The following is a 10,991-nucleotide window of genomic DNA, read 5'->3' as shown; positions in this document are numbered from 1 at the left end:
TTTTTTTACTTTTTAATTTTTTTAATTAAGCACTTTAGGCATAGTAACCGGCGGTTCAAAATATTTTTTAAAATGTTTGATTTGAACCGGCTTTTGAATCGTTAGTTTCGGTCCAATTTCAGTTTCAGCTGATTCCAGTGCAGTTTTGATGATCGAAGGTTGCGATCAAGGTTTTCGACGATAGATGTTTTTATTAAAAAAATAATTAGTGCTAACATTATATTAGATGGTTTTATTAAAAAAAATAATTAGTGCTAACGTTATATCTTTCTTTCGAAAATATTAATATGAGTTTAAAAAATAATTGGTAAATTTTATTTTAAATAAATTTTAGAATGCTCATACTCATATAAGAATAAAATTAATTAATTTTACAAAATAATCAAATAAATTATCACTTTATTTTGTTTAAATGTTATTAATTAAATAAATTATAAGAAAATTTTGAAAAATGCTTCAAAAGAATGTAATTTTAAACTTAGTAAACAATTTAAAAGGGTAAAAAAAAAAAGAGTTAAAAACAATCTAAGTTTAGACTAAATATTTTTCTTTTTTTTTATCATTTTACTTTTTAGATTTTTAACTTTTAAAGTAAAGTGTATTTAAAAAAAAATATTTAAGTAAAGTATATCATGTAGTAAAATATTATTTAGACTTTTAGATATGTATAAAATATGTTAAGTGATTATCATTTTGAAAATAAAAATAGAAAATTTTCGGTTCGAACTGGACCATAACCTCCAGTTAACCATCGGTTCAGGACCGATTCAGATTAAAATTTTAACATTCACATGAATCTTAACCGGCCCTTGAACTGTCGATTTTGATTCAAAATTTTGAACCGACAATTTCGGTTCAATTCTGGTTCATCACAATACGATTTGATTTCGATTCGATTCCGATTCAAAATGAACCGGTGGTCATGCCTACACTTACTGAATGTCTGAATCATATTGTACGCTAAAAATAAAATATGAATTGCAATTTATGTCAAAATATATTTAAATTTAAATATAAAGTATAATTTAACACGTAATATTATATAACTACGCCGGTCCGTGGAATTTACAATTTTATGTTAAAAAAATCTAAATAGTATTATTGTTTAATTTTTTTTAATATAATCCTATGTAATGCACATTTATATTTTTTAATTGTAAATCATTATAGAGGGAACCTTCAAAAAAATCATTATAGAAGGATATTTTTTAGCAAAAAAATTAAACAAGAAATATAGTTTAACTATATTAATAAATTTTTCTTAATCCATGTGAAAATAAAACTAAATTTATATATATATATATATATATATATATATATATGGGACCGAAGAAGTACTTATTGGTCAGTTGTCATGGTTTATTAGTTATTGGAGGAAGAAAATGAATAGTTTTACAATTTAGTTTCTTAAAATTAGATAACCAAATGAAAAGTAATGAAAAATTTAAAAAATAATAAAAGCTATATAAACAACTAAATTTCATAATATTGTGCCGTGACATCAAACATAATTCAGCTTTTGTATATTTATATAAATATATTTATATAGATAGATAGATAAATAAATAATTTAACAGAATATTTTAATTGTCTATTTGTAAAGTGTTCTTTAATTGCTTTTGAAGATCAAAGAGTAATATTTTCTAATTTTATTTTAAATACAATAAATTATTGAGATTTATAATTAATTGAGATAAATAATAATTTAGTTAAATTAATAAGTATTTTGTTATATAAAGATAATTTAATTGTTTTATTAATTACCATGTAAATACCTTAAACAACCAAAAGAAATACCCTCCATCCCATTTTGTTTGCATGATTTGACAAAATATGCATACTAATAATTTAGTCAACAAAAGTCATTTTGCCCTTCTTTTACTCTTAACTCGTTAAGATATTAATAACAGTCATTCATTTAATGAACAATCATAAAAATTATTATGGAAAAAATAATTATTTATATATTTAAATTTAAAAACCTTGCAAATATTTTAGGACATCCAAAAAAATGAATAATAAGCAAATAAAATGGGACGGAAGGAGTAATTTTTTCTTTTGTTTAAAGAAATAACAAATTGATTAACAAAGAAGAGATAAATATTCCGGATAAAAACTTTTTTTTTTTTTCAAATAGAACAACTAACTTTTTACAATGTATTATTTGCAATTTTGTTCTTTCAAAAATTTGCTGTATCTAACACACATTGAAGAGTTTAAAATATAAGAGGAACAAATTTGCACTACCAAACTCCCTTAATAGAAGATTATTATCCAAAAAATTTAAAGTTTCTAATTAAAAATAATCCAAAAAGTAAAATATTTTTACCGAACTTAAAAGTCTAAAATCTCTAGCTAAAAATAATCAACAATCCATGTGTATTTTGAACTGCCAAAAAGATAACACACATGAAAAATCTATCAATAAGGGTAGATTTGAAAAACTAAATTAAAGATCTATTTCAAAATACAAATCTTGAAATTTATTGAAAAAAAAAAAGATTGTGGTAACAAGTCTTATTCTTAACCCTACGTGGCTTTCCAATTCTGGTTGAATAATTAAATTATTGCAAATTTACATACTTTTTAATAATATTTTAATTTTAATTTAGTATCAATTTATGCTGTTTAATTTTCTATTTTGGTGTCTGAACGAAAAATGATAACGACTGAATGATTAAAACATTTTAAAATTTGCAATTGCGTGTCTCCGGCTAAGTTGGCTAACCAGAAATCTGACGTGCAATTATGGGACCCATATTTTTTGGCATGTGATTGCTGACATGTACAAAAACAACTCCACATTTGCCTACCCTTGTTAGGGTCATGGTGAATGCAGCATGGAGATTTATGGCCTACCCTTGTTTCTCTCAATTTCTTCCGATGGAGCCAGGATCAGACCACACCCCGATTATCACTTCTCTTATTTCGACAGCTGGTGCAGGGTATAAACCATTTAGGTTTTTTAATATGTGGATTAAGCACACGGATTTTCATAACATTGTAGCAGATTGTTGGAGTCAACATGTTCATGGATCGGCACAGTACATTATTTGCTCCAAACTCAAATTTCTTAAGTCCCCTCTTAAAAGGCTTAATAAAAATGAGTTTGGAAATATTTCCGAAAGAACAAGGTGTGCAGTGGATGATTTCAAAAGTGCCTATGAGTCTCTTCAGTTGGATCCCACGAATATTGCGCTGTTGGAGTTGGTGACAGAAAAGCGAAGGAAGGCGAGCTTTCTTGAAAATGCAGAGTGCCTGTTTTATAAGCAGAAAGCAAAGTGTGACCATATTATGAAGGCAGACAAATCCACCAAGTATTTTCATTCCATTGTCAAGAAGAGGGGTGCTAAGAATTTTATTGCAAATCTTATGAGAGCAGATGGGTCTTCTACTACTTCGTTGGACGAGGTGGCTCAACTCCTTGTGGATTACTATAAGGGGCTTTTGGGCACTAATCCTTCTGTTGATCCCGTTGACTCCGAAGTCTGGTCATTTGGGCCATGTGTGCCTAGTGAGGAACACTCATACCTCGTTAGGCCGGTTACAGAAGATGAGATTCGGCAGGCGCTTTTTGATATTGAGAATGATAAAGCTCCGGGACCGGATGGCTATTCATCAGGATTTTTTAAGAGTCAGTGGTCTTTGATTGGTGGTGACATTGTGGCAGCTGTTCAGGAATTCTTCGTCTCTGGTTCACTCCTAAAACAGGTAAACCATACAGCTATTTCTCTTATCCCAAAGAAGACCCATAACCAAGGGGTTTCGGACTTCAGGCCCATCTCATGTACCAATGTCCTATATAAAATTATTACCAAAATCCTAAATGATAGGATGTTGCCCCTGCTGGATGGGATAATAGATCGAGCTCAGGTGGCTTTCGTCCCTGGTAGGGATATGGTTGAGAATATTTTCTTAGCACAAGAGTTGGCCCGTGGATATGCTAGAAAGCGTATTTCTCCGAGGTGTATGATCAAGTTGGATATCTCAAAGGCATATGACACAGTGTCCTGGTCTTTTCTTAATGCGGCTTTACTGGGGATTGGTTTCCCGACCACTTTTGTGGCTTAGATTATGGAGTGTGTCACCACGTCCTCATTCTTAGTGATGGTAAATGGTTCCTTGCATGGTCACTTTAAGGGTGAAAGGGGCCTTCGTCAAGGTGATCCTATGTCCCCTTCTCTTTTCATTATTTGTATGGAGTATTTATCACGGATGCTTAGCTTGAGAACAAGAAATGGGGCTTTCAACTTCCATCCGAAGTGTGCAAAGCTCTGCATTTCTCATTTTGCTTTTGCAGATGATCTGATGCTTTTCTCTAAGGGGGATCAGTGGTCGGTTAGTACTCTTGTGCAGACTCTAAGGGACTTCGAGAAGGTTTCTGGACTTGTTGTGAGTCCAACGAAGTCTAACATCTTTTTGGGAGGGCTGGCTGGAATTGAGAAGGATTTGATTCGCCACATTGTTTCTTTTCCGGAAGGGACTTTCCCGGTTCGCTACTTGGGGGTTCCTCTTTCCCCTCAGACGGTGAAGATAATGGAATTTGACCCCCTCATTCGTACTATTGAGGCCTTTTTTACAGCTTGGAATGCCAAATCCCTTTCTTATGCAGGGCGGCTGGAGTTGGTTAAGGCGGTCATTCAAGGGGTTCAGTCCTTTTGGCTACAGGTGTTCCCAGTTCATACCACGCTTCTTGCCCGGATAACCTCTATGTGTCGAGTCTTCCTTTGGGGGGGTAAGTTCTCGAAAGTTGCATGGGATGACTTATGCCTTCCAAAGGATGAGGGAGGTCTTGGGTTGAGCGACTGTCGTGTGTGGAATAAGGCACTACTTGCCAAGGTTCTCTGGAATGTGCATTTGCAGAAGGAGACATTATGGATAAAATGGGTTCATGGTGTGTATCTAGATGGGAGAAATATTTGGGACTATCAACCTCACAAAAGAGATTCTCAACTTCTGAAGAAGCTAGCCCAAATCCGTGATTGTTTGATTGACAGATGCGGAAGTGTGGTTCATGTTATTGAAGTCCTCCAAGGGTTTATGGTGAATGGAAAGCTTTGCTCTGGGAAAGTGTATGATCTGCTCCGAGTAAAAGGGGGAAAGCTCCCATGGATGCAACTGATTCGGAAGTCTTACATCCCGCCGAAGTTTACTTTCATCGCATGGCTTGCTTTTCGTAACAGACTACCGACCATGGACAAACTTGATTTCTTAGAGATTGATCGCCGCTGCAGACTATGCCAGGATACTACAGAGTCTGTTAATCACCTCTTTTTCTCATGCACGGTATCTACAGGGGTTTGGATGAGAGTGAGGCAATGGCTTGGCATTACGAGGGAGATGTCTACTCTGTCTCGTTCAGCAAGGATTTTGCATCATGAGCAGCGGGGGACTAGAGTGAAGGCAACTGCCTTCAAACTTGCTTTTGTCACCACAGTTTATATGCTTTGGAAATGCCGGAATGAGATGTGCTTCGAAGGTAAAAAATTCTCTATGAGAGACATTTTTGTTAAGATCCAGATTATGGTTTATCGGATTTTATATAAAATTTTCCCTAGCATTGCTATCGAGTTTTGAGACCTATCTGTTTTGGTCTCCTCTTTTGTACTGCTGATTTTCTTGTTCTTGTGGTGTCTATTATTGTTGGGGTATGCCCCTCCTATTGATGTATATTCTCATTCTGGGTTCTAATATATTTTTACATTTTATCAAAAAAAAAAAAAAAAAAAACTCCACATTTGCCAAATAAGCCAATTCTGAGTAGACTTTGATGGAAATGACGTTTTTAACCTCCATTTATGGTTGCCCTAGTCGTTACATATCTGTCTCTTTGTTTTTTTTCCATAGCTGCTTCAGTGGATTTGCCATCCCTTGCCCACCTTAACAATGTACCTCCTCCTCCTTGTTCTTCACTTATTTGTTAGATTGTTTACATTTTTCTAGAGAGCACACATTTGATGGTTTCTTTTCCTTTGTTCACCTTGGTTCTATTAAGCCTTTTTAGAGCACTCTTCGAATTTTTAAATCTTTTTGTAGATTGGGCCTCGAACAGAGGATATTGATTCTATTTTTGGTTTTAGAACGTAGGAGAATCGAATCAAGCAAATATGGCAAAGGAAGAATCGTTGCTTTTGCTAAGAGAATTTAACTCAATTGCTTATACAATCTCTCCAACAATCTAGAGAGTGCTCTTCAAGTAGAAAGTGAGAGGCTTTTTTTCATATAAAAACATAATTAATTAAGGTACAAAAGTTTATTAATATATTTTATGATTAGACATTTTTTGTCTAGTAAACATCATATTTTTGGCTTTCTTTTAGTTTCTTGTCCTTTGGGCTCTGTTTATTTTCCTTTGCAAGTCATTTCTTAATAATTTAAGCTATCAGTTTGAACAAACTTCCTCTTTGATTTTTTACTTTCTTCTCTTTTTTTTTTTTTATTGTGCTCCTTTTTCGAAAGCCTCTTGTTTAATCTTTGAATTTCTGATATTACTGTGTAATATTTCACTCAATATAGGTGGTTCAGCAAAATATTTAGCTCCCTAAAAACATAGAAGAGGAAATTTCAAAATCATTAAATCCCCAAAGTATATAGTGTATAAATCACAGATTTTTACTAAACAAAAAATGTCTAATCATGAAATAAATTAATAAATTTTTGAACCTTAATTAATTATGTTTTTATATGAAAAAAAGCCTCTCATTTTTTACCTAAGAGCACTCTCTAGTTGTTGGAGAGATTGTATAAGCAATTGAGTCAAATTCTCTTAGCAAAAGCAACGACTCTTCCTTTGCTATCTTTGCTTGATTCGATTCTCCTACGCTCTAAAACCAAAAATAGAATCGATATCCTCTGTTTAAGGTCCAATCTAAAACTAAAGATTCGATTCTCTAGAATTTCTAATTTTTGTACTGTCTATTTTTCAATAGTTAGTGAAGCGATTATCAGAGTCAAAACCTTCAGTCTTTTGATTAAGAAGTTCAAGTGGCGCAATTATCCTTGTAACACCCACCGCCCAGTCCCGAGAGACCCGACGGCGGATGTCACATTCGGTGCCGGAGGCACCGTCTTAACTTAACATATAAATCAGAAAATCCTAGTATGAATTAGAAGTGATTTAATATTCACAAGTTTAACAAGTAGTATTATTTTTTTAAAAAAAAAAAATGATTTGGGAGAAACCTATAGAAAAACTGCAAGAGTTTCCCCTAAACATAGACATTGCCAAACAGGTGAATACAAAACACTCCCAATTTCAAAACTCCAAACTCCATCAAACTCCAAGAACAACACAATAACACTCTTCTAAGGTCTAACTACAACATTTGCGTATGCATCAATTAGATACATTTAGTTAAACATATTACTTTGAATTTTCTGCACAATAAATAAGTTCCAAGTCTATCTTCCAATAAATACACCCAATTAATTTACAATAATATACTTACAGTATAAATTACATAATAGAGTCTCCAAAAATGGACTACTTATACATGCTATAATACTTAATTACATAACACACTAATCAACTACCAAAATATCTCTTCAGCTCTGATGCTACTCTTTTGGTCTTCAATCAGCAATATAGACTCCAACCTACGCGTGATAAAATCAACACGCTGAGTATAAAACTCAGTGGTGCTCATAAAACACAACAAACCAATGTTGCGATGGCAACACACTTAAAATATCAATTTTCATCAAAAGATTTACAATCATAAGATCATTAACGCTTTAATATACATTTACATTTATAACAAAATGATCAAATAAAACTATTAATATTTTATTCGTTCAAATCATAAATTCATTATTTGAAATTGTAGTACACCAATACATATACTGGTTATTTAGAAAACCATGTAACGTAATATCCTGCTTTGACAATTCATTTAATAACATATAATCATTTATTTCCAAGCTACCTGAAAAATATGTTTACAAGGGCTCACATACATTTAGGAGAAAAAGAAGCAGATAGGTTTTCAGAACAGATTCAGAATGGCCTTAGGTCGCCAACAGATTCAGAACATATAGAGCGCGTCCGCCCTAACAGAACAGAAGACACCCACGTGTCTAGCATATGATCATAGCTTCTTATCAGAATGGCATCAAATGCCGAGCATGCTCATCAGACAGAATAAAAATCAAATCACGCATCAAATTCACACTAAGTATATTAGAGCCCAAAATCCTTATTTTAATTCTTACTTCATATCACTTATCAGAAAACTTGTCTTATTCGTTAGTCTTCCTAAATTCATAATGTAAGCTTACTTTAGAATCATACTTAAACATAATTACTTAACATAGACAATTTCTTATCATATGAAATCATACATTTAAGCTTACTTTAGAACTTAAGTAACTCATATACTTAAACATAATTACTTAATATAGGAAATTTATCATAAATCCCTTTTCTTTTAAAACTTTCTTAAAGTCATAATGAAATTTATCATAAGAAATTTCTTATCATATAAAATCATATTTTCTTTATTCAAAATTCAAAGCACATACACCTTAAATACCCATTTCTTTGTTAAAACTCTAAACATATAAAAGTTATCAAATAATCATATTTATATCATATATATAAAATAATTAAGTAAGCTTTACTACACCAAGGTGGTACTAAGGGGAGGAATTTCCTTCTCCAATCAAGCATGTTAACACAACTCTTATGCACAAAAGTATCAATTTCAACCCTCATCATGCATTATCTAAATCAATTTCACACCTTTCCAATTTATATCCATTTAAACATATCCACAACAACACTTTTCAAACTTATGTCTTATTTTTGTCAAATAAATCTTAAAGGATACAAAGAATGAAGAGAACTTCATCACACATAATTCATACCTTCATTTATCCAAATAAACCTATGATTCATGACATAGAAAATTTCCAGCATTAATATAACCTTGACCTTTGCTGGGTTTTTAAGACATAATTTGAGTTATAGATCTCCAAATTCAATGAAATTAGATTCATTAGAAAGCTAAGACAAAATGCTACAAACATTATGGAGGGACAACAGCCCAGATCAATATGAATGTAGGAAACAAAAGCTAGGAACACAGACCAACAGTCCAGACCTGATTCAGCAGAACTAATTCCAATGTTTATCAAATTCCTACTTATCCAGACTCTCAAATCAAACCAATCCAAAACCAGAGAAGTCTCAAGACACAGGGCAACAACTCTCATGAAGAACTCAGAACATAATCTTATCATTATGGTGGTCAAAAGGGGCACTCAATTCAGTGATGCATGTAGCCCGTCATAACAGAGTCAGTTTGGGTGTTTCAGCCATAAGTTGAGCTATATATATCCAAATTGGACGCAAGAGGATGGGTTGGAAAGATAAGGAGCAGACCTACAACTTTCATGAAGGACTCAGACACTAATGGGAAATGCAAGGGATCGAAATATAGTCCTTAATCACACCCAATAACATTTTTTCCTAATTTCAGCTTACTTAAATCATATACAAGGTAGAGATTTCTACCACATACTAAATACTCATCAAATATCATCTTAAGATCATAAATCCACAAATAATAACAAGAAAACTTAAGGCCTTATTCATCAATAGGTTCTGCCACTCTTGGAGGATGAAGAAGAAAATGTTTTCCTCATAAATTCAACATATAGGCATGCTTAGAAATCTCCCAAGAACACATTTATACCACCAAAGTTCAATAATCAAATCATTTCATATCAAATTCCCAATTTTCACAAAATAGTATAAACTTCACAAAATCAAAAATTGAAATAAGGTAAGAGTGGTTATGAACACTAACCTTAAACATAAGCTCTAACAAGCTTAAATAAGATTCTTGATGCTTTAGTTTTTCCTTGTCTTTGGTAGGAAGTTCTCCACCCTTTGTCCTCCAAATTACTTGAAATTATTCACCAAATATCATTTCTCAAGCTTTAATCTCAAAGATTGATTAATTAGATCAAGTTGAATGGTGTCAAATTGGTGGATTTAGTGAGTATAAGTGAAGAAAACAAAGAGAAGAGAAAGAGAGGCTCAAGTTAAAATGGAGGAGAAGAAGAAAGAAGTTCACGTTAGATGGATAGGAAGAGGAAGAAAACATGTTGCTCAAATAATGGAATTGACTAAAGGGTAATTTGGTCCTTTCACCAAAATTGGATGGCTAGGATTGAGCAATGTAATTCAATCTAATGGCTACAAATATTCTCCAAATTAAATTCCTTCAAAATATTATTTATCTCCATAAAAATTCTTAAATTTAATCCTTAAAACTAATTCCTCTAATTTCCTTAATTAATATAACACCATCTCAAATTTACTCCATAAAAATAATTTCTCTAATTTCTTTAATTAATATAACAACATAATTCACTATTCACTAATTCTCTAATTTCTCCAAAAAATATTCATTACTTACTTTCTACCCATAAAAATAATGTATACATACTCCAAAAATATTAAAGAAAATATTAAACATACATAGTAATTTTTCCGGACAAAAATAATATTTATTCTCGGACCGATGATACTATTCACAGACCGGTAACTTACTATTTCAGACACAGAAAAAATGGGGCGTTACAATCCTGAAGTTGGTAAACTTCAATACCTGACACGCTCAAGCAATTAGTCAACAGTAATTATTTTTTCAGTGCGAACCATTGTTGGCACGCTCGGTGGGACACCGCTATTGCAACTTTCATTTCTTTTTTTTTTTGAACTACTATCTCTGAAGTTCACAAATGCCTCAAAAAACACGCTCTGAAAAAGGAAATTACTGGATCATAGGACTTAGATGAAGGACATGCTGCAGGTCTTGAAAATGTTATTCCATATAACATGGAACATGTTGAAGGAGGATATAATCCTCAAGAAGAAGGAGAGATTCCGATTCCCAATCCCAAACCCATAGAAATTGAACGTATCTTGGTTATTGAACAAAACCAGGAGCATGATAAGCCGGTTCCTGTATCTGTATCTTTTC

At 32.5% G+C, this 10,991-nt stretch overlaps 1 long non-coding RNA gene across 1 annotated transcript; it reads right to left on the bottom strand.

Moving 5' to 3' along the window:
• Nucleotides 1–7,313: 7,313 nt before the first annotated feature.
• LOC149496355 (uncharacterized) lies at nt 7,314–10,101 on the bottom strand. Its single transcript, XR_016320986.1, has 2 exons — nt 9,810–10,101; nt 7,314–7,596 (listed from the first exon to the last, which is right to left on the bottom strand). It is a non-coding gene; the product is annotated as an uncharacterized LOC149496355 (long non-coding RNA).
• Nucleotides 10,102–10,991: the final 890 nt, after the last annotated feature.

The sequence above is a fragment of the Jatropha curcas genome, chromosome 5, assembly GCF_041381405.1.
Source record: "Jatropha curcas cultivar XTBG-Jc1 chromosome 5, XTBG_Jcur_1.0, whole genome shotgun sequence".
NCBI lineage: Eukaryota > Viridiplantae > Streptophyta > Magnoliopsida > Malpighiales > Euphorbiaceae > Jatropha > Jatropha curcas.
The sequence above is the reverse complement of the archived record's forward strand: the minus strand, read 5'-3'. Positions and strand labels throughout refer to the sequence as shown.